The sequence below is a fragment of the Oncorhynchus gorbuscha genome, linkage group LG02, assembly GCF_021184085.1.
Source record: "Oncorhynchus gorbuscha isolate QuinsamMale2020 ecotype Even-year linkage group LG02, OgorEven_v1.0, whole genome shotgun sequence".
Classification (NCBI taxonomy): domain Eukaryota; kingdom Metazoa; phylum Chordata; class Actinopteri; order Salmoniformes; family Salmonidae; genus Oncorhynchus; species Oncorhynchus gorbuscha.
Genome location: NC_060174.1, coordinates 101,813,725 through 101,840,142, shown reverse-complemented (window position 1 = coordinate 101,840,142; position 26,418 = coordinate 101,813,725). Strand labels below are relative to the sequence as shown.

General features: G+C 45.8%; 1 protein-coding gene across 1 annotated transcript in view; it reads right to left on the bottom strand.

Annotated features, from left to right (window-relative positions):
- LOC124014331 (actin-binding LIM protein 3-like) overlaps positions 1-26,177 on the bottom strand; it is a gene marked incomplete in the record, with an annotated part of 248,175 nt that extends 221,998 nt beyond the window's left edge. Inside the window, 1 exon segment of the mRNA XM_046329191.1 lies at positions 25,718-26,177.
- Between the last annotated feature and the right edge of the window lie 241 nt (positions 26,178-26,418).

The following is a 26,418-nucleotide window of genomic DNA, read 5'->3' as shown; positions in this document are numbered from 1 at the left end:
GCCCACTTCCTCTGTTGGGTTCTGTTCCAGTCCACTTCCTCTGTTGGGTTCTGTTCCAGTCCACTTCCTCTGTTGGGTTCTGTTCCAGCCCACTTCCTCTGTTGGGTTCTGTTCCAGCCCACTTCTTCTGTTGGGTTCTGTTCCAGTCCACTTCCTCTGTTGGGTTCTGTTCCAGTCCACTTCCTCTGTTGGGTTCTGTTCCAGCCCACTTCCTCTGTTGGGTTCTGTTCCAGCCCACTTCTTCTGTTAGGTTCTGTTCCAGCCCACTTCTTCTGTTGGGTTCTGTTCCAGCCCACTTCTTCTGTTGGGTTCTGTTCCAGCCCACTTCTTCTGTTAGGTTCTGTTCCAGTCTACTTCCTCTGTTGGGTTCTGTTCCAGCCCACTTCCTCTATTGGGTTTCGTTCCAGCCCATTTCCTGTGTTGGGTTCTGTTCCAGCCCACTTCCTCTGGGATATACGGCCATGCATCTACCGTACTGGGACATAGGTATAAGCCTAGTGTACCTATCCAGACAGTACTGGGACATAGCTATTAGCCTAGTGTATCTATCCAGACAGTACTGGGACACACACAGTATATCAGTCCAGACAGTACTGGGACATAGCTATTAGCCTAGTGTATCTATCCAGACAATACTGAGACATAGCTAGAAGCCTAGTGTATCTATCCAGACAGTACTGGGACATAGCTAGAAGCCCAGTGTATCTATCCAGACAATACTGAGACATAGCTAGAAGCCTAGTGTATCTATCCAGACAGTACTGGGACATAGCTAGAAGCCTAGTGTATCTATCCAGACAGTACTGAGACATAGCTAGAAGCCTAGTGTACCTATCCAGACAGTACTGGGACATAGCTATTAGCCTAGTGTATCTATCCAGACAATACTGAGACATAGCTAGAAGCCTAGTGTATCTATCCAGACAGTACTGGGATATAGCTAGAAGCCTAGTGTATCTATCCAGACAGTACTGGGACATAGCTAGAAGCCTAGTGTATCTATCCAGACAATACTGAGACATAGCTAGAAGCCTAGTGTATCTATCCAGACAGTACTGGGATATAGCTAGAAGCCTAGTGTATCTATCCAGACAGTACTGGGACACAGCTAGAAGCCTAGTGTATCTATCCAGACAGTACGGAGACATAGCTAGAAGCCTAGTGTATCTATCCAGACAGTACTGAGACATAGCTAGAAGCCTAGTGTATCTATCCAGACAGTACTGGGACACACACAGTGTAGCTATCCAGACAGTACTGGGATATAGGTATAAGCCCAGTGTATCTATCCAGACAGTACTGGGATATAGCTAGAAGCCTAGTGTATCTATCCAGACAGTACTGGGACACACACAGTGTATCTATCCAGACAGTACTGGGATATAGCTAGAAGCACAGTGTATCTATCCAGACAGTACTGGGACACACACAGTGTATCTATCCAGACAGTACTGGGATATAGCTAGAAGCACAGTGTATCTATCCAGACAGTACTGGGATATAGCTAGAAGCCCAGTGTATCTATCCAGACAGTACTGGGATATAGCTAGAAGCCCAGTGTATCTATCCAGAGCCATGATACCAGGTTGAGTTTAGAACCTAGAATGATGAGTGATAATGACTGTCCTGCTTCAACAGCATACATATGAATAATACACTACTGCTGTTGGTCAAGCAGCAGTTGACCAATGAGGATACAGTATGTGATGGCCTTTGACTATCTATCCCATCAAAACAAAGGCCTCTGTTCATTCCATTCAACATGCCATTTTGTCCGTGCCACTCAGTAAGGACAAGAGACAGCGGATTCCATCCATCCGTCCGTCCGTAGGACTGAGATTCCTGAACAATCTGGGATCCCCTCAAAAAGAGTCTGAAGTGGGGAGAGAGGGGGCAGCCACTCCAACACCCCAACACACACACGTACACCAACACACCCCAACATACACGTAGACCAACACACACATACACAGGCAGGCCAACGGGCTGACAGGGAATCAGTTAGTGGGTCCTGTATGGCTCAGTTGGTAGAGCATAATAATATATGCCATTTAGATGCCATTTAGCAGACGCTTTTATCCAAAGCAACTTACAGTCATGTGTGCATACATTCTACGTATGGGTGGTCCCGGGAATAGAACCCACTACCCTGGCGTTGCAAGCGCCATGCTCTACCAACTGAGCTACCCTGTGGGTTCGAATCCCACAGGGGGGCCAAATGACAACACTTACTAATGTAAGTTACTCTGGATAAGAGTGTCTTCTAAATGACCAAAAAAGTACAAAATCTAGAAGGGCAGGAACGCTCTTCCAAAGACCTACTCTGGGGGATCAGAGGGACAATAGTCTATTTGTGGATGGTGTTATCAGGGGGATGGGCATTGTTATAGTCAACTGTTTCTGACCTTGTGGTCCATATGGCCAATAGCCAGGCCTAAGGGACAACAGGATAAACACAGCGGTGACAATAGATTAGAGCTGACCACATGCTGTGTTCACTACCTGCTGCTCACACAGAGAGAGAGAGAGTCAACTGAGTGATGGTTTGAGATAATGGAATTAATATAATAGGATTTTTCATGATTAAGTATAGCAGCACTTGATTACAAAGCAATAATATAGTAGCAAATGTATATACAAACACAGAATGCAGCTATAAAATTCCATTTTTTTTTACTGCCCGTATCTCACAGAGACAATTCTGCAATCTGCATCACGCCAATTTCCGATCGCTGAACCTCAACATTTTATGGCATTTAGACTAGAAACCCCCGACTAACTCTGTGCACCAGGGACACCCAGACTTAGAGGGGGATCCGTTTAGCCATTCCAGATAGCTACTGCTGCAGGTGATTTTGTACATCCCTGCTGAGGCCTGACCAACAGTGACAGCCCTGGTGGTTAATGCTGACACGGGGCTTTCTAAAAGTAGGGGGCACAGTGAACGTCATGCTATCTGTGTGTCAACCTCATGCTATCTGTGTGTCATGCTATCTGTGTGTCAACGTCATGCTATCTGTGTGTCATGCTATCTGTGTGTGAACCTCATGCTATCTGTGTGTGAACCTCATGCTATCTGTGTGTGAACCTCATGCTATCTGTGTGTGAACGTCATGCTATCTGTGTGTGAACGTCATGCTATCTGTGTGTGAACGTCATGCTATCTGTGTGTGAACGTCATGCTATCTGTGTGTCATGCTATCTGTGTGTGAACCTCATGCTATCTGTGTGTGAACGTCATGCTATCTGTGCGTCATGCTATCTGTGTGTCAACCTCATGCTATCTGTGTGTCATGCTATCTGTGTGTCAACCTCATGCTATCTGTGTGTCATGCTATCTGTGTGTCAACGTCATGCTATCTGTGTGTCATGCTATCTGTGTGTGAACCTCATGCTATCTGTGTGTGAACCTCATGCTATCTGTGTGTGAACCTCATGCTATCTGTGTGTGAACCTCATGCTATCTGTGTGTGAACGTCATGCTATCTGTGTGTGAACGTCATGCTATCTGTGTGTGAACGTCATGCTATCTGTGTGTCATGCTATCTGTGTGTCATGCTATCTGTGTGTCATGCTATCTGTGTGTGAACGTCATGCTATCTGTGTGTCATGCTATCTGTGTGTGAACGTCATGCTATCTGTGTGTCATGCTATCTGTGTGTCATGCTATCTGTGTGTGAACGTCATGCTATCTGTGTGTGAACGTCATGCTATCTGTGTGTGAACGTCATGCTATCTGTGTGTGAACGTCATGCTATCTGTGTGTGAACGTCATGCTATCTGTGTGTGAACGTCATGCTATCTGTGTGTGAACGTCATGCTATCTGTGTGTCATGCTATCTGTGTGTGAACCTCATGCTATCTGTGTGTGAACCTCATGCTATCTGTGCGTCATGCTATCTGTGCTTCATGCTATCTGTGTGTGAGTGTCTTGCTATCTGTGTGTGAACCTCATGCTATCTGTGTGTGAACGTCATGCTATCTGTGTGTGAACGTCATGCTATCTGTGTGTGAACGTCATGCTATCTGTGTGTCAACGTCATGCTATCTGTGTGTGAACGTCATGCTATCTGTGTGTGAACGTCATGCTATCTGTGTGTGAACGTCATGCTATCTGTGTGTCATGCTATCTGTGTGTGAACCTCATGCTATCTGTGTGTGAACGTCATGCTATCTGTGTGTGAACGTCATGCTATCTGTGTGTGAACGTCATGCTATCTGTGTGTGAACGTCATGCTATCTGTGTGTGAACGTCATGCTATCTGTGTGTGAACGTCATGCTATCTGTGTGTGAACGTCATGCTATCTGTGTGTGAACGTCATGCTATCTGTGTGTGAACGTCATGCTATCTGTGTGTCATGCTATCTGTGTGTGAACCTCATGCTATCTGTGTGTGAACGTCATGCTATCTGTGCGTCATGCTATCTGTGCTTCATGCTATCTGTGTGTGAGTGTCTTGCTATCTGTGTGTGAACCTCATGCTATCTGTGTGTGAACGTCATGCTATCTGTGTGTGAACGTCATGCTATCTGTGTGTGAACGTCATGCTATCTGTGTGTCAACGTCATGCTATCTGTGTGTCAACGTCATGCTATCTGTGTGTCAACGTCATGCTATCTGTGTGTCAACGTCATGTTATCTGTGTGTCAACGTCATGCTATCTGTGTGTCAACGTCATGCTATCTGTGTGTCAACGTCATGCTATCTGGGTGTCAACGTCATGCTATCTGTGTGTCAACGTCATGCTATCTGGGTGTGTGTCCGTGTCTCTGTTTATGTCCTTGTGAGTGTCTCTGTGTATGTGAGTGTGTGCTCCCATGTGTGCGTGTGTGCATGCGTGTGTGTGTGTGTGTGTAGGGTTATGAGGGATAAGGTAGGGAGAGAGAAGTGTAGTGGAAGAACAGTTGACCCCAGTAGGGCTTCTGTTGTAGTGGACTGCAAAAGGTAGAGTATATTTCGCTCTATTTCCAGAACCTATAACGAATTACATGCCTGTCACTTAACACCATCTGCGGACCAATACCTTTCACATAGTCCGCTAAGCTGCTGTTGGCTAGAGAGATGTGACAATTTATCTATCATACTCCCTGCCCACTTGGTCTGCCATTTACCATGACAACATGCCATACACGTTTTGCAGAGAGAGAGAGAGAAAAATCTAATCAAATCGTATTTGTCACAAGCCCCGAATTCAACAGGTATAGACTTTACTGTGACATGCTTACTTACCAACCCTTCCCAACTATGTAGAGTTTTCAAATAAAAATACAATAGTAAAACAAGAGGAATAAAATTAAATACACAAGAATGGAGATACACAGGAAGTACCAGTACCAGATCAATGTGGAGCTATATACAGGAAGTACCAGATCAATGTGGAGCTATATACAGGGAGTACCAGATCAATGTGGAGCTATATACAGGAAGAACCAGTACCAGATCAATGTGGAGCTATATACAGGGAGTACCAGATCAATGTTGAACTATATACAGGAAGTACCAGATCAATGTGGAGCTATATACAGGGAGTACCAGATCAATGTGGAGCTATATACAGGAAATACCAGATCAATGTGGAGCTATATACAGGGAGTACCAGATCAATGTGGAGCTATATATAGGGAGTACCAGATCAATGTGGGGCTATATACAGGAAATACCAGATCAATGTGGAGTTATATACAGGGAGTACCAGATCAATATGGAGCTATATACAGGGAGTACCAGTACCAGATCAATGTTGAACTATATACAGGAAGTACCAGATCAATGTGGAGCTATTTACAGGAAGTACCAGTACCAGATCAATGTGGAGCTATATACAGGAAGTACCAGTACCAGATCAATGTGGAGCTATATACAGGAAGTACCAGATCAATATGGAGCTATATACAGGGAGTACCAGATCAATATGGAGCTATAGACAGGAAATACCAGTACCAGATCAATGTGGAGCTATATACAGGAAGTACCAGATCAATATGGAGCTATATACAGGAAGTACCAGTACCAGATCAATGTGGAGCTATATACAGGGAGTACCAGATCAATATGGAGCTATATACAGGGAGTATCAGATCAATATGGAGCTATAGACAGGAAGTACCAGTACCAGATCAATATGGAGCTATATACAGGAAATACCAGTAACAGATCAATGTGGAGCTATATACAGGAAGTACCAGTACCAGATCAATATGGAGCTATATACAGGAAGTACCAGTACCAGATCAATGTGGAGCTATATACAGGAAGTACCAGATCAATATGGAGCTATATACAGAAAGTACCAGTACCAGATCAATGTGGAGCTATATACAGGAAGTACCAGATCAATATGGAGCTATATACAGGAAGTACCAGTACCAGATCAATGTGGAGCTCTATACAGGAAATAACAGATCAATGTGGAGCTATATACAGGAAGTACCAGATCAATATGGAGCTATATACAGGGAGTACCAGTACCAGATCAATGTGGAGCTATATACAGGGAGTACCAGATCAATGTGGAGCTATATACAGGGAGTACCAGTACCAGATCAATGTTGAACTATATACAGGAAGTACCAGATCAATGTGGAGCTATTTACAGGAAGTACCAGTACCAGATCAATGTGGAGCTATATACAGGAAGTACCAGTACCAGATCAATGTGGAGCTATATACAGGAAGTACCAGATCAACATGGAGCTATATACAGGGAGTACCAGATCAATATGGAGCTATATACAGGGAGTACCAGATCAATATGGAGCTATAGACAGGAAGTACCAGTACCAGATCAATGTGGAGCTATATACAGGAAGTACCAGTACCAGATCAATATGGAGCTATATACAGGAAGTGCCAGTACCAGATCAATGTGGAGCTATATACAGGAAGTACCAGATCAATATGGAGCTATATACAGGAAGTACCAGTACCAGATCAATGTGGAGCTATATACAGGGAGTACCAGATCAATATGGAGCTATATACAGGGAGTATCAGATCAATATGGAGCTATAGACAGGAAGTACCAGTACCAGATCAATATGGAGCTATATACAGGAAATACCAGTAAAAGATCAATGTGGAGCTATATACAGGAAGTACCAGTACCAGATCAATATGAAGCTATATACAGGAAGTACCAGTACCAGATCAATGTGGAGCTATATACAGGAAGTACCAGATCAATATGGAGCTATATACAGAAAGTACCAGTACCAGATCAATGTGGAGCTATATACAGGAAGTACCAGATCAATATGGAGCTATATACAGGAAGTACCAGTACCAGATCAATGTGGAGCTCTATACAGGAAATACCAGATCAATGTGGAGCTATATACAGGAAGTACCAGATCAATATGGAGCTATATACAGGAAGTACCAGTACCAGATCAATGTGGAGCTATATACAGGGAGTACCAGTACCAGATCAATGTGGAGCTATATACAGAGAGTACCAGATCAATGTGGAGCTATATACAGAGAGTACCAGATCAATGTGGAGCTATATACAGAGGGTACCAGATCAATGTGGAGCTATATACAGAGTACCAGATCAATGTGGAGCTATATACAGAGAGTACCAGTACCAGATCAATATGGAGCTACAGTATATACAGGGAGTACCAGTACCAGATCAATGTGGAGCTATATACAGGGAGTACCAGATCAATGAGGAGCTATATACAGGGAGTACCAGATCAATGTGGAGCTATATACAGGGAGTACCAGATCAATTTGGTGCTTTATACAGGGAGTACCAGATCAATTTGGAGCTATATACAGGGAGTACCAGATCAATTTGGAGCTATATACAGGGAGTACCAGATCAATGTGGAGCTATATACAGGGAGTACCAGATCAATGTGGAGCTATATACAGGGAGTACCAGATCAATGTGGAGCTATATACAGGGAGTACCAGATCAATGTGGAGCTATATATAGGGAGTACCAGATCAATGTGGGGCTATATACAGGAAATACCAGATCAATGTGGAGTTATATACAGGGAGTACCAGATCAATATGGAGCTATATACAGGGAGTACCAGTACCAGATCAATGTTGAACTATATACAGGAAGTACCAGATCAATGTGGAGCTATTTACAGGAAGTACCAGTACCAGATCAATGTGGAGCTATATACAGGAAGTACCAGTACCAGATCAATGTGGAGCTATATACAGGAAGTACCAGATCAATATGGAGCTATATACAGGGAGTACCAGATCAATATGGAGCTATAGACAGGAAGTACCAGTACCAGATCAATGTGGAGCTATATACAGGAAGTACCAGATCAATATGGAGCTATATACAGGAAGTACCAGTACCAGATCAATGTGGAGCTATATACAGGGAGTACCAGATCAATATGGAGCTATATACAGGGAGTATCAGATCAATATGGAGCTATAGACAGGAAGTACCAGTACCAGATCAATATGGAGCTATATACAGGAAATACCAGTAACAGATCAATGTGGAGCTATATACAGGAAGTACCAGTACCAGATCAATATGGAGCTATATACAGGAAGTACCAGTACCAGATCAATGTGGAGCTATATACAGGAAGTACCAGATCAATATGGAGCTATATACAGAAAGTACCAGTACCAGATCAATGTGGAGCTATATACAGGAAGTACCAGATCAATATGGAGCTATATACAGGAAGTACCAGTACCAGATCAATGTGGAGCTCTATACAGGAAATAACAGATCAATGTGGAGCTATATACAGGAAGTACCAGATCAATATGGAGCTATATACAGGGAGTACCAGTACCAGATCAATGTGGAGCTATATACAGGGAGTACCAGATCAATGTGGAGCTATATACAGGGAGTACCAGTACCAGATCAATGTTGAACTATATACAGGAAGTACCAGATCAATGTGGAGCTATTTACAGGAAGTACCAGTACCAGATCAATGTGGAGCTATATACAGGAAGTACCAGTACCAGATCAATGTGGAGCTATATACAGGAAGTACCAGATCAACATGGAGCTATATACAGGGAGTACCAGATCAATATGGAGCTATATACAGGGAGTACCAGATCAATATGGAGCTATAGACAGGAAGTACCAGTACCAGATCAATGTGGAGCTATATACAGGAAGTACCAGTACCAGATCAATATGGAGCTATATACAGGAAGTGCCAGTACCAGATCAATGTGGAGCTATATACAGGAAGTACCAGATCAATATGGAGCTATATACAGGAAGTACCAGTACCAGATCAATGTGGAGCTATATACAGGGAGTACCAGATCAATATGGAGCTATATACAGGGAGTATCAGATCAATATGGAGCTATAGACAGGAAGTACCAGTACCAGATCAATATGGAGCTATATACAGGAAATACCAGTAAAAGATCAATGTGGAGCTATATACAGGAAGTACCAGTACCAGATCAATATGAAGCTATATACAGGAAGTACCAGTACCAGATCAATGTGGAGCTATATACAGGAAGTACCAGATCAATATGGAGCTATATACAGAAAGTACCAGTACCAGATCAATGTGGAGCTATATACAGGAAGTACCAGATCAATATGGAGCTATATACAGGAAGTACCAGTACCAGATCAATGTGGAGCTCTATACAGGAAATACCAGATCAATGTGGAGCTATATACAGGAAGTACCAGATCAATATGGAGCTATATACAGGAAGTACCAGTACCAGATCAATGTGGAGCTATATACAGGGAGTACCAGTACCAGATCAATGTGGAGCTATATACAGAGAGTACCAGATCAATGTGGAGCTATATACAGAGAGTACCAGATCAATGTGGAGCTATATACAGAGGGTACCAGATCAATGTGGAGCTATATACAGAGTACCAGATCAATGTGGAGCTATATACAGAGAGTACCAGATCAATGCGGAGCTATATACAGGGAGTACCAGATCAATGTGGAGCTATATACAGGGAGTACCAGATCAATGTGGAACTATATACAGGAAGTACCAGTACCAGATCAATGTGGAGCTATATACAGGGAGTACCAGATCAATGTGGAGCTATATACAGAGAGTACCAGTACCAGATCAATGCGGAGCTATATACAGGGAGTACCAGATCAATGTGGAGCTATATACAGGGAGTACCAGATCAATGTGGAGCTATATACAGGGAGTACCAGTACCAGATCAATGCGGAGCTATATACAGGGAGTACCAGATCAATGTGGAGCTATATACAGGGAGTACCAGTACCAGATCAATGTGGAGCTATATACAGGGAGTACCAGATCAATGTGGAGCTATATACAGAGAGTACCAGATCAATGTGGAGCTATATACAGAGTACCAGATCAATGTGGAGCTATATACAGAGAGTACCAGATCAATGTGGAGCTATATACAGAGAGTACCCGATCAATGTGGAGCTATATACAGAGAGTACCAGATCAATGTGGAGCTATATACAGAGTACCAGATCAATGTGGAGCTATATACAGAGTACCAGATCAATGTGGAGCTATATACAGGGAGTACCAGATCAATGTGGAGCTATATACAGGGAGTACCAGATCAATGTGGAGCTATATACAGAGAGCACCAGATCAAGGTGGAGCTATATACAGAGAGTACCAGATCAATGTGGAGCTATATACAGAGTACCAGATCAATGTGGAGCTATATACAGGGAGAACCAGATCAATGTGGAGCTATATACAGAGTACCAGATCAATGTGGAGCTATATACAGGGAGTACCAGTACCAGATCAATGTGGAGCGATATACAGGGAGTACCAGATCAATGTGGAGCGATATACAGAGAGTACCAGATCAATGTGGAGCTATATACAGGGAGTACCAGATCAATGTGGAACTATATACAGGGAGTACCAGTACCAGATCAATGTGGAGCTATATAAAGAGAGTACCAGATCAATGCGGAGCTATATACAGGGAGTACCAGATCAATGCGGAGCTATATACAGGGAGTACCAGATCAATGTGGAGCTATATACAGGGAGTACCAGATCAATGTGGAGCTATATACAGGGAGTACCAGATCAATGTGGAGCGATATACAGAGAGTACCAGATCAATGTGGAGCTATATACAGGGAGTACCAGATCAATGTGGAACTATATACAGGGAGTACCAGATCAATATGGAGCTATATACAGGGAGTACCAGTACCAGATCAATATGGAACTATATACAGGAAGTACCAGTACCAGATCAATGCAGAGCTATATACAGGGAGTACCAGATCAATGTGGAGCTATATACAGGGAGTACCAGATCAATGTGGAGCTATATACAGGGAGTACCAGTACCAGATCAATGCGGGGCTATATACAGGGAGTACCAGATCAATGTGGAGCTATATACAGGGAGTACCAGTACCAGATCAATGTGGAGCTATATACAGGGAGTACCAGATCAATGTGGAGCTATATACAGGGAGTACCAGTACCAGATCAATGTGGAGCTATATACTGTCATGCAGGTGAAAGAGGACCCAAAAGCGACTTGGCGAAAACAGAGTCTTTAATCCAGTAAAGTAAATACAAACAAAAAAAACACAACTTTCACTCGAAATGACGAGGACAAACTGGAGACTCGATCTTGAACAGCAGGTGAACAGCAGGTTGCCTCGGGAAGGCACTTGAACCAGACAGACTCAGACACCTGCTCACCACGCAGCATCTGAGGAAAACACGACACGACAGGGCGATACACAAACACAGCACGGTGAATTCTAGACAAGGAACCGACAGGACAGGAACGGAACACAAAGGAAGAAATAGGGACTCTAATCAGGGGAAAGGATCGGGAACAGGTGTGGGAAGACTAAATGATTGATTAGGGAATAGGAACAGCTGGGAGCAGGAACGGAACGATAGAGAGAAGAGAGAGCGAGAGAGTGAGAGAGGGAGGGGAGAGAGAGGGATAGAAAGAGGGAAAGAACCTAATAAGACCAGCAGAGGGAAACGAATAGAATGGGAAGCACAGGGACAAGACAAGATAATAAATGACAAAACATGACAGTACCCCCCACTCACCGAGCGCCTCCTGGCGCACTCGAGGAGGAATCCTGGCGGCAACGGAGGAAATCATCAATGAGTGAACGGTCCAGCACGTCCCGAGACGGAACCCAACTCCTCTCCTCAGGACCGTAACCCTCCCAATCCACTAAGTATTGGTGACCCCGTCCCCGAGAACGCATGTCCATGATCTTATGTACCTTGTAAATAGGTGCGCTCTCGACAAGGACGGGAGGGGGAGGGAAGACGAACGGGGGTGCGAAGAAAGGGCTTAACACAGGAGACATGGAAGACAGGATGGACGCGACGAAGATGTCGCGGAAGAAGCAGTCGCACAGCGACAGGATTGACGACCTGGGAGACACGGAACGGACCAATGAACCGCGGAGTCAACTTACGAGAAGCTGTCGTAAGAGGAAGGTTGCGAGTGGAAAGCCACACTCTCTGGCCGCAACAATACCTTGGACTCTTAATCCTGCGTTTATTGGCGGCTCACAGTCTGTGCCCTGTAACGGCAAAGTGCAGACCTCACCCTCCTCCAGGTGCGCTCACAACGTTGGACAAACGCTTGAGCGGAGGGAACGCTGGACTCGGCAAGCTGGGATGAGAACAGAGGAGGCTGGTAACCCAGACTACTCTGAAACGGAGATAACCCGGTAGCAGACGAAGGAAGCGAATTGTGAGCGTATTCTGCCCAGGGGAGCTGTTCTGCCCAAGACGCAGGGTTTCTGAAAGAAAGGCTGCGTAGTATGCGACCAATCGTCTGATTGGCCCTCTCTGCTTGACCGTTAGACTGGGGATGAAACCCGGAAGAGAGACTGACGGACGCACCAATCAAACGACAGAACTCCCTCCAAAACTGTGACGTGAATTGCGGGCCTCTGTCTGAAACGGCGTCTAACGGGAGGCCATGAATTCTGAATACATTCTCGATAATGATTTGTGCCGTCTCCTTAGCGGAAGGAAGTTTAGCGAGGGGAATGAAATGTGCCGCCTTAGAGAACCTATCGACAACCGTAAGAATCACAGTCTTCCCCGCAGACAAAGGCAGACCGGTAATGAAGTCTAGGCGATGTGAGACCATGGTCGAGAAGGAATGGGGAGCGGTCTGAGACGACCGGCAGGAGGAGAGTTACCCGACTTAGTCTGCGCGCAGTCCGAACAAGCAGCCACGAAACGGCGCGTGTCACGCTCCTGAGTCGGCCACCAAAAGCGCTGGCGAATAGACGCAAGAGTGCCTCGAACACCGGGATGACCAGCTAACTTGGCAGAGTGAGCCCACTGAAGAACAGCCAGACGAGTGGAAACAGGAACGAAAAGGAGGTTACTAGGACAAGCGGCGACGCAGTGTGCGTGAGTGCTTGCTTAACCTGTCTTTCAATTCCCCAGACTGTTAACCCGACAACACGCCCATAAGGAAGAATCCCCTCGGGATCAGTAGAAGCCACAGAAGAACTAAACAGACGGGATAAGGCATCAGGCTTGGTGTTCTTGCTACCCGGACGGTAAGAAATCACAAACTCGAAACGAGCGAAAAACAACGCCCAACGAGCTTGACGGGCATTAAGTCGTTTGGCAGAACGGATGTACTCAAGGTTCTTATGGTCTGTCCAAACGACAAAAGGAACGGTCGCCCCCTCCAACCACTGTCGCCATTCGCCTAGGGCTAAGCGGATGGCGAGCAGTTCACGGTTACCCACATCATAGTTGCGCTCAGATGGCGACAGGCGATGAGAAAAATAAGCGCAAGGATGAACCTTATCGTCAGACTGGAAGCGCTGGGATAGAATGGCTCCCACGCCTACCTCTGAAGCGTCAACCTCGACAATGAATTGTCTAGTGACGTCAGGAGTAACGAGGATAGGAGCGGACGTAAAACGTTCTTTTAGAAGATCAAAAGCTCCCTGGGCGGAACCGGACCACTTAAAACACGTCTTGACAGAAGTAAGAGCTGTGAGAGGGGCAGCAACTTGACCGAAATTACGAATGAAACGCCGATAGAAATTAGCGAAACCTAAAAGCGCTGCAACTCGACACGTGACCTTGGAACGGGCCAATCACTGACAGCTTGGACCTTAGCGGAATCCATCTGAATGCCTTCAGCGGAAATAACGGAACCGAGAAAAGTAACGGAGGAGACATGAAAAGAGCACTTCTCAGACTTTACGTAGAGACAATTCTCTAAAAGGCGCTGTAGAACACGTCGAACGTGCTGAACATGAATCTCGAGTGACGGAGAAAAAATCAGGATATCGTCAAGATAGACAAAAACAAAGATGTTCAGCATGTCTCTCAGAACATCATTAACTAATGCCTGAAAAACAGCTGGCGCATTGGCGAGACCGAACGGCAGAACCCGGTACTCAAAATGCCCTAACGGAGTGTTAAACGCCGTTTTCCACTCGTCCCCCTCTCTGATGCGCACGAGATGGTAAGCGTTACGAAGGTCCAACTTAGTAAAGCACCTGGCTCCCTGCAGAATCTCGAAGGCTGATGACATAAGGGGAAGCGGATAACGATTCTTAACCGTTATGTCATTCAGCCCTCGATAATCCACGCAGGGCGCAGAGTACCGTCCTTCTTCTTAACAAAAGAACCCCGCCCCGGCCGGAGAGGAAGAAGGCACTATGGTACCGGCGTCAAGAGACACAGACAAATAATCCTCGAGAGCCTTACGTTCGGGAGCCGACAGAGAGTATAGTCTACCCCGAGGAGGAGTGGTCCCCGGAAGGAGATCAATACTACAATCATACGACCGGTGAGGAGGAAGGGAGTTGGCTCGGGACCGACTGAAGACCGTGCGCAGATCATGATATTCCTCAGGCACTCCTGTTAAATCGCCAGGTTCCTCCTGAGAAGTAGGGACAGAAGAAACGGGAGGGATGGCAGACATTAAACACTTCACATGACAAGAAACGTTCCAGGATAGGATAGAATTACTAGACCAATTAATAGAAGGATTATGACATACTAGCCAGGGATGACCCAAAACAACAGGTGTAAACGGTGAACGAAAAATCAAAAAAGAAATAGTCTCACTGTGGTTACCAGATACTGTGAGGGTTAAAGGTAGTGTCTCAAATCTGATACTGGGAAGATGACTACCATCTAAGGCGAACATGGGCGTAGGCCTCTCTAACTCTCTGAAAGGAATGTCATGTTTCCGAACCCATGCTTCGTCCATGAAACAACCCTCAGCCCCAGAGTCTATCAAGGCACTACATGTAGCACCCGAACCGGTCCAGCGTAGATGGACCGACAAAGTAGTACAGGATCTTGATGGAGAGACTTGAGTAGTTGCGCTCACCTGTAGCCCTCCGCTTACAGATGAGCTCTGGCTTTTACTGGACATGAATTAACAAAATGTCCAGCAACTCCGCAATAGAGGCACAGGCGGTTGGTGATCCTCCGTTCCCTCTCCTTAGTCGAGATGCGAATCCCTCCCAGCTGCATGGGCTCAGACTCTGAGCCAGAGGAGGGAGATGGTTGCGATGCGGAGCAGGGAAACACCGTTGATGCGAGCTCTCTTCCACGAGCCCGGTGACGAAGATCTACCCGTCGTTCTATGCGGATGGCGAGAGCAATCAAAGAGTCCACATCTGAAGGAACCTCCCGGGAGAGAATCTCATCCTTAACCACTGCGTGGAGTCCCTCCAGAAAACGAGCGAGCAGCGCCGGCTCGTTCCACTCACTAGAGGCAGCAAGAGTGCGAAACTCAATAGAATAATCCGTTATGGACCGTTCACCTTGGCATAAGGAAGCCAGGGCCCTAGAAGCCTCCCTACCAAAAACTGAACGGTCAAAAACCCGAATCATCTCCTCTTTAAAGTTCTGGAACTTGTTAGAGCAATCAGCCCTTGCCTCCCAGATAGCTGTGCCCCATTCTCGAGCCCGGCCAGTAAGGAGTGAAATGACGTAAGCAACCCGAGCTCTCTCTCTAGAGTATGTGTTGGGTTGGAGAGAGAACACAATCTCACACTGCGTGAGAAAGGAGCGGCACTCAGTGGGCTGCCCGGAGTAGCAAGGTGGGTTATTAACCCTAGGTTCTGGAGGCTCGGCAGGCCAGGAAGTAACAGGTGGCACGAGACGTAGACTCTGGAACTGTCCAGAGAGGTCGGAAACCTGAGCGGCCAGGTTCTCCACGGCATGGCGAGCAGCAGACAATTCCTGCTCGTGTCTGCCGAGCATGGCTCCTTGGATCTCGACGGCAGTGTAACGAGCGTCTGAAGTCGCTGGGTCCATTCCTTGGTCGGTTCCTTCTGTCATGCAGGTGAAAGAGGACCCAAAAGCGACTTGGCGAAAACAGAGTCTTTAATCCAGTAAAGTAAATACAAACAAAAAAACACAACTTTCACTCGAAATGACGAGGACAAACTGGAGACTCGATCTTGAACAGCAGGTGAACAGCAGGTTGCCTCGGGAAGGCACTTGAACCAGACAGACTCAGACACCTGCTCACCACGCAGCATCTGAGGAAAACACGACACGACAGGGCGATACACAAACACAGCACGGTGAATTCTAGACAAGGAACCGACAGGACAGGAACGGAACACAAAGGAAGAAATAGGGACTCTAATCAGGGGAAAGGATCGGGAACAGGTGTGGGAAGACTAAATGATTGATTAGGGGAATAGGAACAGCTGGGAGCAGGAACGGAACGATAGAGAGAAGAGAGAGCGAGAGAGTGAGAGAGGGAGGGGGAGAGAGAGGGATAGAAAGAGGGAAAGAACCTAATAAGACCAGCAGAGGGAAACGAATAGAATGGGAAGCACAGGGACAAGACAAGATAATAAATGACAAAACATGACATATACAGGGAGTACCAGATCAATGTGGAGCTATATACAGGGAGTACCAGATGAATGTGGAGCTATATACAGGGAGTACCAGTATCAGATCAATGTGGAGCTGTATACAGGGAGTACCAGTACCAGATCAATGTGGAGCTGTATACAGGAAGTACCAGTACCAGATCAATGTGGAGCTATATACAGGGAGTACCAGATCAATGTGGAGCTATATACAGGGAGTAACAGATCAATGTGGAGCTATATACAGGGAGTACCAGTATCAGATCAATGTGGAGCTGTATACAGGGAGTACCAGTACCAGATCAATGTGGAGCTGTATACAGGAAGTACCAGTACCAGATCAATGTGGAGCTATATACAGGGAGTACCAGATCAATGTGGAGCTATATACAGGGAGTACCAGATCAATGTGGAGCTATATACAGGGAGTACCAGATCAATTTGGTGCTTTATACAGGGAGTACCAGATCAATTTGGAGCTATATACAGGGAGTACCAGATCAATTTGGAGCTATATACAGGGAGTACCAGATCAATGTGGAGCTATATACAGGGAGTACCAGATGAATGTGGAGCTATATACAGGGAGTACCAGATCAATGTGGAGCTATATACAGGGAGTACCAGATGAATGTGGAGCTATATACAGGGAGTACCAGATCAATGTGGAGCTATATACAGGGAGTAACAGATCAATGTGGAGCTATATACAGGGAGTACCAGTATCAGATCAATGTGGAGCTGTATACAGGGAGTACCAGTACCAGATCAATGTGGAGCTGTATACAGGAAGTACCAGATCAATGTGGAGCTATATACAGGGAGTACCAGTACCAGATCAATGTGGAGCTGTATACAGGGAGTACCAGTACCAGATCAATGTGGAGCTATATACAGGGAGTACCAGATCAATGTGGAGCTATATACAGGGAGTACCAGATGAATGTGGAGCTATATACAGGGAGTACCAGATCAATGTGGAGCTATATACAGGCAGTACCAGTACCAGATCAATGTGGAGCTATATACAGGGAGTACCAGATCAATGTGGAGCTATATACAGGGAGTACCAGTATCAGATCAATGTGGAGCTGTATACAGGGAGTACCAGTACCAGATCAATGTGGAGCTGTATACAGGAAGTACCAGTACCAGATCAATGTGGAGCTATATACAGGGAGTACCAGATCAATGTGGAGCTATATATAGGGAGTACCAGATCAATGTGGAGCTATATACAGGGAGTACCAGTACCAGATCAATGTGGAGCTATATACAGGGAGTACCAGATCAATGTGGAGCTATTTACAGGGAGTACCAGATCAATGTGGAGCTATATACAGGGAGTACCAGATGAATGTGGAGCTATATACAGGGAGTACCAGATCAATGTGGAGCTATATACAGGGAGTACCAGATGAATGTGGAGCTATATACAGGGAGTACCAGATCAATGTGGAGCTATATACAGGGAGTAACAGATCAATGTGGAGCTATATACAGGGAGTACCAGTATCAGATCAATGTGGAGCTGTATACAGGGAGTACCAGTACCAGATCAATGTGGAGCTGTATACAGGAAGTACCAGATCAATGTGGAGCTATATACAGGGAGTACCAGTACCAGATCAATGTGGAGCTGTATACAGGGAGTACCAGTACCAGATCAATGTGGAGCTATATACAGGGAGTACCAGATCAATGTGGAGCTATATACAGGGAGTACCAGATGAATGTGGAGCTATATACAGGGAGTACCAGATCAATGTGGAGCTATATACAGGCAGTACCAGTACCAGATCAATGTGGAGCTATATACAGGGAGTACCAGATCAATGTGGAGCTATATACAGGGAGTACCAGTATCAGATCAATGTGGAGCTGTATACAGGGAGTACCAGTACCAGATCAATGTGGAGCTGTATACAGGAAGTACCAGTACCAGATCAATGTGGAGCTATATACAGGGAGTACCAGATCAATGTGGAGCTATATATAGGGAGTACCAGATCAATGTGGAGCTATATACAGGGAGTACCAGTACCAGATCAATGTGGAGCTATATACAGGGAGTACCAGATCAATGTGGAGCTATTTACAGGGAGTACCAGTACCAGATCAATGTGGAGCTATATACAGGGAGTACCAGATCAATGTGGAGCTATTTACAGGGAGTACCAGTACCAGATCAATGTGGAGCTATATACAGGGAGTACCAGATCAATGTGGAGCTATATACAGGGAGTACCAGTACCAGATCAATGTGGAGCTATATACAGGGAGTACCAGATCAATGTGGAGCTATTTACAGGGAGTACCAGTACCAGATCAATGTGGAGCTATATACAGGGAGTACCAGTACCAGATCAATGTGGAGCTATATACAGGGAGTACCAGATCAATGTGGAGCTATATACAGGGAGTACCGGATCAATGTGGAGCTATATACAGGGAGTACCGGATCAATGTGAAATTGGGGAGAAAAGGGGGTAAAAAAATGTGTTTAAATACTAATTGAGTGTATGTAAACTTCTGACCCACTGGAATGTGATAAATAAAAGCTGAAATAAATCACTCTCAACTATTATTCTGACATTTCACATTCTTAAAATAAAGTGATTATCCTAACTGACCTAAGACAGGGAATTTTTACTAGGATTAAACGTCAGGAAATGTGAAAAACTGAGCTTAAACGTAATTGAATAAGGCGTACGTAAACTTCCGACTTCAACTATATAGTTTTGAGAGTATTTATATAGTGTGTATATATAGTCTAGTGAGTGTGTATATAGTGTGTATTTAGTCTAGTGAGTGTGTATATGGTGTATATTTAGTCTAGTGAGTGTGTAGATAGTGTGTATATAGAGTCTAGTGAGTGTGTATATAGTGTGTATTTAGTCTAGTGAGTGTGTATATGGTGTATATTTAGTCTAGTGAGTGTGTAGATAGTGTGTATATAGTGTGTATATATAGTCTAGTGAGTGTGTAGATAGTGTGTATATATAGTCTAGTGAGTGTGTAGATAGTGTGTATATAGAGTCTAGTGAGTGTGTATATAGTGTGTATTTAGTCTAGTGAGTGTTCGTAGAGTCAGTGTAGATAGATAGGGTACCATTAATTGGATATTTACCAGTCTGGCTGTTTAGCAGTCTTATTGGTTGGGGGTAGGAGCTGTCTCAGAGCCTGTATGTCCGAAAGCCATTGCTCCGGTACTGTTTGCCGGACGGTAGCAGAGTGAATAGTCTATGGCTTGGATTCTTTGGTAGAGATCCTGGATTGCAGGAAGCTCAGCCCCAGTGATGTACTGGGCTGTCCACACCACCCTCTGTAGCGATTTGCGGTTAAGGGCGGTGTATTTGCCATACAAAGCGGTAATGCAGCCAGTCAGGATGCTCTTGATGGTGCAGCTGTAGAACTTTTAAAGGATCCAAGGGTCCATACCAAATCTTTTCAGCCTCCTGCTGGTGAAAAGGCGCTGTCGTACCCTCTTCACGACTGTGCGTGTATGTGTGGGCCATGTTAGGTCCTTAGTCATGTGGACGCCAAGGAACTTGAAGCTCTCGACCTGCTCCACAACAGCCCCGTCGATGTGGATCGGGGCGTTCTCTCCCCTCTTTCTCCTGTAGTCCACGATCAGCTCCTTGGTCTTACTAATGTTGAGGGAGAGGTTGCTATCCTGGAAACACACTGCTAAGTCTATGACCTCCTCCCTGTATGCTGACTCATCGCCGTGAGTGATCAGGCCTACAGCCATTGCTTCGCCAGCAAACTTGATGATGGTGTTGGAGTCGTGCGTGGCCACGCAGTCGTGAGTGAAAAGGGACTACAGGAGGGTAGTAAGCACACACCCTGAGGGGACCCCGTGTTGAGGGTCAGCGTGGTGGAAGTGTTGTTGCCTACCCTCACCACCTGGGGACGGCCCGTAATGCAGTCCAGGACCCAGTTGCAGAGGGAGGGGTTCAGTCCAAGGATCCCTAGCTTGGTGATGAGCTTGGAGGGGACTGTGCTGTTGAACACTGAGCTGTAGTCCATAAACAGCATTCTCACATAGTTATTTCCCCTCTTGTCCAAGTGGGAGAGGGCAGTCGGAAGTGCAATTGAGATGGTGTCATCTGTGGATCTGTTGGGGCGGAATGCGAATTGGAGTGGGTCTAGGTCACAGACGGAAAGACACTCGTCTGGGATGATGGTGTTGATATGTGTTGTGAAAGAAAGAAGGGAGAGAGATATAGAGAGAGATGGAGAGAGAGAAAGAGAAATGGGCAGGGGGAGGGCAGCATACTTACTGTACACAGTGAGCAGTTTGTGGCCCCCTCTGAAGTGTGTCATAATGTAATGTGCAGTCTGGGATGACATTGCATGCCCATTCAGAGAGATCAGGGCTAGCTATCGGCGTCAAACATGATGCATCACTCCATTATTTGCCTTACTAATGCTTAACAGAACTAAAATAAAATCCCAGTCAGTGTGGTTAAAGAGTGGCGCGTCGTTATTACCCCCACCCTGGTCTGGACAAGCATGACTGATATTATGAATAGCAGGCTATTAGCAGCTACTGGTGTGCTTTTAACACGTTTGTTATTACCACACCAAAGGGACTGACCACCAATGGAGACAGCTTTCTATGAAAAAGCAGTTTTACATAATCCCATCAGACACGGTGTCACGCCTACTCCTGCTCCCTTCCTCCGGCGCTCGACGTCGACCGGTCTACTAACCACAGGCCCTATCTTTACGCACACCTGCTCCCCATCATTACGCACACCTGCTCCCCATCATTACGCACACCTGCTACCCATCATTACGCACACCTGCTCCCCATCATTACGCACACCTGCTCCCCATCATTACGTACACCTGCTCCCCATCATTACGCACACACCTGCTCCCCATCATTACGCACACACCTGCTCCCCATCATTACGCACACACCTGCTCCCCATCATTACGCACACACCTGCTCCCCATCATTACGCACACACCTGCTCCCCATCATTACGCACACACCTGCTCCCCATCATTACGCACACACCTGCTCCCCATCATTACGCACACACCTGCTCCCCATCATTACGCACACCTGCTCCCCATCATTACGCACATTACGCATTTAGCCCCTCAGTTGACGGCAGTCATTAGGTAGTATTGTTTTCTCTCACGTTCTGTACGCTTCTCATGTTTGTTCATCTGTATCATTTCTTTATTAAATTCACCTTCTGCACCTGCTTCCTGACTCCCGGCGTATTACGTTACAATTGGGATAATAGTCATGTCTAAGAAATGCTGTTAATGTGGAACTTTTCTGTGTTTTTTCTATTTTTTTAAGGACCCTTGGAATCATAGAAAAAGATGATCAACCGAGAGACTGGCCTAAAACAGCTGGCTACAGCTGACGTGGAACATATATCCATATATGCACATTGATATTGAGGTCATACACTTTGCTAGAGTACAGCCCTGGCAGTGGCTTACTCTAACCACCTGCTTTGCTGAATGATAACATTACCAGGTGTATATGTGGTAGAGGTGGCACAGACGCAAAGACACTCTCTTTTTGCTTGTCAGCTGCACACCAAAATAATTCCAGAGATGACATTGGGCCAAAATAGAGCGATTGTAAATGAGGCGCAGGGGCACGTGCTAGCTGCAACAGCAACCTGCTGGATTACCAGTCAGTCAGACCAGGCCAGCACTAGGCTACAGCAACCAGTCAGACCAGGCCAGCACTAGGGCGCAGCAACCAGTCAGTCAGTCAGACAGACCAGGCCAGCACTAGGCTGCAGCAACCAGTCAGTCAGACAGACCAGGCCAGCACTAGGCTGCAGCAACCAGTCAGTCAGCCAGTCAGTCAGACCAGGCCAGCACTAGGGCGCAGCAACCAGTCAGTCAGTCAGACAGACCAGGCCAGCACTAGGCTGCAGCAACCAGTCAGTCAGCCAGTCAGACAGACCAGGCCAGCACTAGGCTGCAGCAACCAGTCAGTCAGCCAGTCAGTCAGACCAGGCCAGGACTATGCTGCATTAACCAGTCAGTCAGCCAGTCAGTCAGACCAGGCCAGGACTAGGCTGCAGCAACCAGTCAGTCAGCCAGTCAGTCAGACCAGACCAGGACTAGGCTGCAGCAACCAGTCAGTCAGCCAGTCAGTCAGACCAGGCCAGGACTAGGCTGCAGCAACCAGTCAGTCAGCCAGTCAGTCAGACCAGGCCAGGACTAGGCTGCAGCAACCAGTCAGTCAGACCAGGCCAGGACTAGGCTGCAGCAACCAGTCAGTCAGCCAGTCAGTCAGACCAGGCCAGGACTAGGCTGCAGCACCCAGTCAGTCAGCCAGTCAGTCAGACCAGGCCAGGACTAGACTGCAGGAGCGCTGCTTAATCCTCTTGTTTGGCTTCCATTTCACCACAGCACCAGAGAACAATATTTTTGGGATGATGAAATTTTCTCCAGCAGGGGGAACACAGGAGATTGAATCTATAATCTATTATACGCTGTCAAGAGAACACAACACACAATCATTCATAGATCCGAGTAAATGCTAGAAAGATGTTACTAGAAATATCTGTAAATGCTAAAGTTATATTGTGAATTTACAGGCAACAGTTATGTAGAGGCAGGAGATCGTTACTAACAATGAGAAATGATTCACATTCAAAATGTGTCTTTGTAGTGTTCCATCAATTTTCCTCAAGGCATTCTGCGTAATATTTGCACGGACAAATCCCAGACCAGAAAGCGCACTCATTAACACTGAGATCAATGAATAAACACAAACCAATATCATACCCCACCCATCAATGACTGATTGATTGATTGAAGGAATGTTAATTCACCCCAAAGCCTGCCTGAGGTTAAACCATCCCAAGCCGTCTGCTAGAGGTTAAACCATCCCAAGCCGTCTGCTAGAGGTTAAACCATCCCAAGCCGTCTGCTAGATGTTAAACCATCCCAAGCCGTCTGCTAGAGGTTAAACCATCCCAAGCCGTCTGCTAGAGGTTAAACCATCCCAAGCCGTCTGCTAGAGGTTAAACCATCCCAAGCCGTCTGCTAGAGGTTAAACCATCCCAAGCCGTCTGCTAGAGGTTAAACCATCCCAAGCCGTCTGCTAGAGGTTAAACCATCCCAAGCCGTCTGCTAGAGGTTAAACCATCCCAAGCCGTCTGCTAGAGGTTAAACCATCCCAAGCCGTCTGCTAGAGGTTAAACCATACCAAGCCGTCTGCTAGAGGTTAAACCATCCCAAGCCGTCTGCTAGAGGTTAAACCATCCCAAGCCGTCTGCTAGAGGTTAAACCATCCCAAGCCGTCTGCTAGAGGTTAAACCATTGAAAGCAGTCTGACAGAGGTTAAACCATCCCAAGCCGTCTGCTAGAGGTTAAACCATCCCAAGCCGTCTGACAGAGGTTAAACCATCCCAAGCCGGTTCCCTGCTGTTGATTTGGATGTAGGAGGGTCTTACTAAACCTGCATGGCTTGTTGATGATAATTCCACCACTAAAACCACCCCCCTCCATTCGGAATTGCGAGGAATCTCTCCCAAGATGAATCTCAGTGTCAAGTAGGTCAATCATAGGATATGGCTACACCTTGTCCCACCCCACAGTCCAGCACACTGAAGCACTTTGAGACAAATCAACCTGAGTAAGATGATGTGAAATATACAAATAAACAATTGAACTGATTGAGTGGGTTTGTCTGTGTACATGTGAGAGAGAGAGCAAGAAAGAGAGAGAGAGTGAAAGAGAAAGATCGAGAGAGACACACAGAGACAGAGATAGAGAGAGAGAAAGAAAGAGCGAGAGAAAGAGAGAGTGAAAGAGAGAGATAGAGAGAGACACACAGAGAGAAAGAGAGAGAGAGAGACACAGAGAGAAAGAGAGAGAGAGACACAGAGAGAAAGAGAGAGAGAGACACAGAGAGAAAGAGAGAGAGATACACAGAGAGAAAGAGAGAGAGAGACAGAGAGAAAGAGAGAGAGAGAGACACAGAGAGAAAGAGAGAGAGAGAGACACAGAGAGAAAGAGAGACACAGAGAGAAAGAGAGAGAGAGACACAGAGAGAAAGAGAGAGAGAGACACAGAGAGAAAGAGAGAGAGAGACACAGAGAGAAAGAGAGAGAGAGAGACACAGAGAGAAAGAGAGAGAGAGACACAGAGAGAAAGAGAGAGAGAGACACAGAGAGAAAGAGAGAGAGAGACACAGAGAGAAAGAGAGAGAGAGACACAGAGAGAAAGAGAGAGAGACACAGAGAGAAAGAGAGAGAGACACAAAGAGAAAGAGAGAGAGAGACACAGAGAGAAAGAGAGAGAGAGACACAGAGAGAAAGAGAGAGAGAGACACAGAGAGAAAGAGAGAGAGAGACACAGAGAGAGAGAGAGAGAGAGACACAGAGAGAAAGAGAGAGAGAGACACAGAGAGAAAGAGAGAGAGAGACACAGAGAGAAAGAGAGAGAGAGACACAGAGAGAGAGAGAGTATGTGAGGGTCATTTAGAATGTGCAGGTGTTACAGTACTGAGTGTAACCCCTACAACACAATTCCATACCTCCACTTCCCCTCACTAGGCAACCGAAAGCACCACTGAGCCTTATTCTCTAGTTGGTTACAACCACATTCATTGCCACAGTAAATACTGCAAAATCAGGTTTAGTAACTTAAGTTTCCCTTTACCTGTATGAAGGTTCAATGTCTTTTTCTGAATTCACTTTCTTTACAAAGGTAAAAGAATGTAATGAAAAACATCATTACAAATTATAACAGGACGTATAGGCTACTTACCATTAGAGTTCATTGTTGAGTTGGCATTCGAAAAGGGATACCTTCAAACTATTAGGTTACTGGATAAATACAGTTGCCATATGCACCATGTCCTGCTGTGTAATAGGTAGAAAATAAAACAAAAATAATGAAAAATACTAGAGCGAGGCTGACATATTTAATTTTTAGGGTTTCAGCTCACAGCAGCTCCAAACTCCTCAGCCTTCTCTCAGCTCCGAATACAGTCCAGGGTGCCTATCCTCTCTAAGCAAGGTGAAGAATCAATCTGAAACCTGATTGGAAAAGACGGGGTGGTCCCTCTGTTAAGAAGCGGATTACAACAATGCTCTGGTAGAGACAGTTGGGGATTTAATGTAAATCCGGATTGGAATTGTTGTACAGTAGGCTACTACAGAGCTGCTCTGTCTTGTTCCATCGTCAACGCATCCTTTCTTCTGAGGAATACAGTAACGAGGCTGCGCTTTCGATGGTAGTAGGCTACTTGTACATCGCTGCTGTCAATGCGCTCTGGTGAGTAGAAGCTTTTCGGATGACCGGATCTGAGCGCAGTGGCAGGATGGAGCGAAGGACCGAAATGGTACGCGAGCGCCGAGCAGTGGTCCAACATGCTTTTTACACAACTCAATTTAAGAGGAACGAGGTTGTCTGCTACGTTTCATTGGCAGGAAGGATAGGCCTACATGTGGGTGTCTGAGTGACATGGAAACGGTCCTCCCAGGTAGTATGCAAATGTGCCTTTTTGTAATTATCAGAACCTAAAAAATAGTTAATGTAGAGTTAAGCTTAGGATACTTACTGGGCT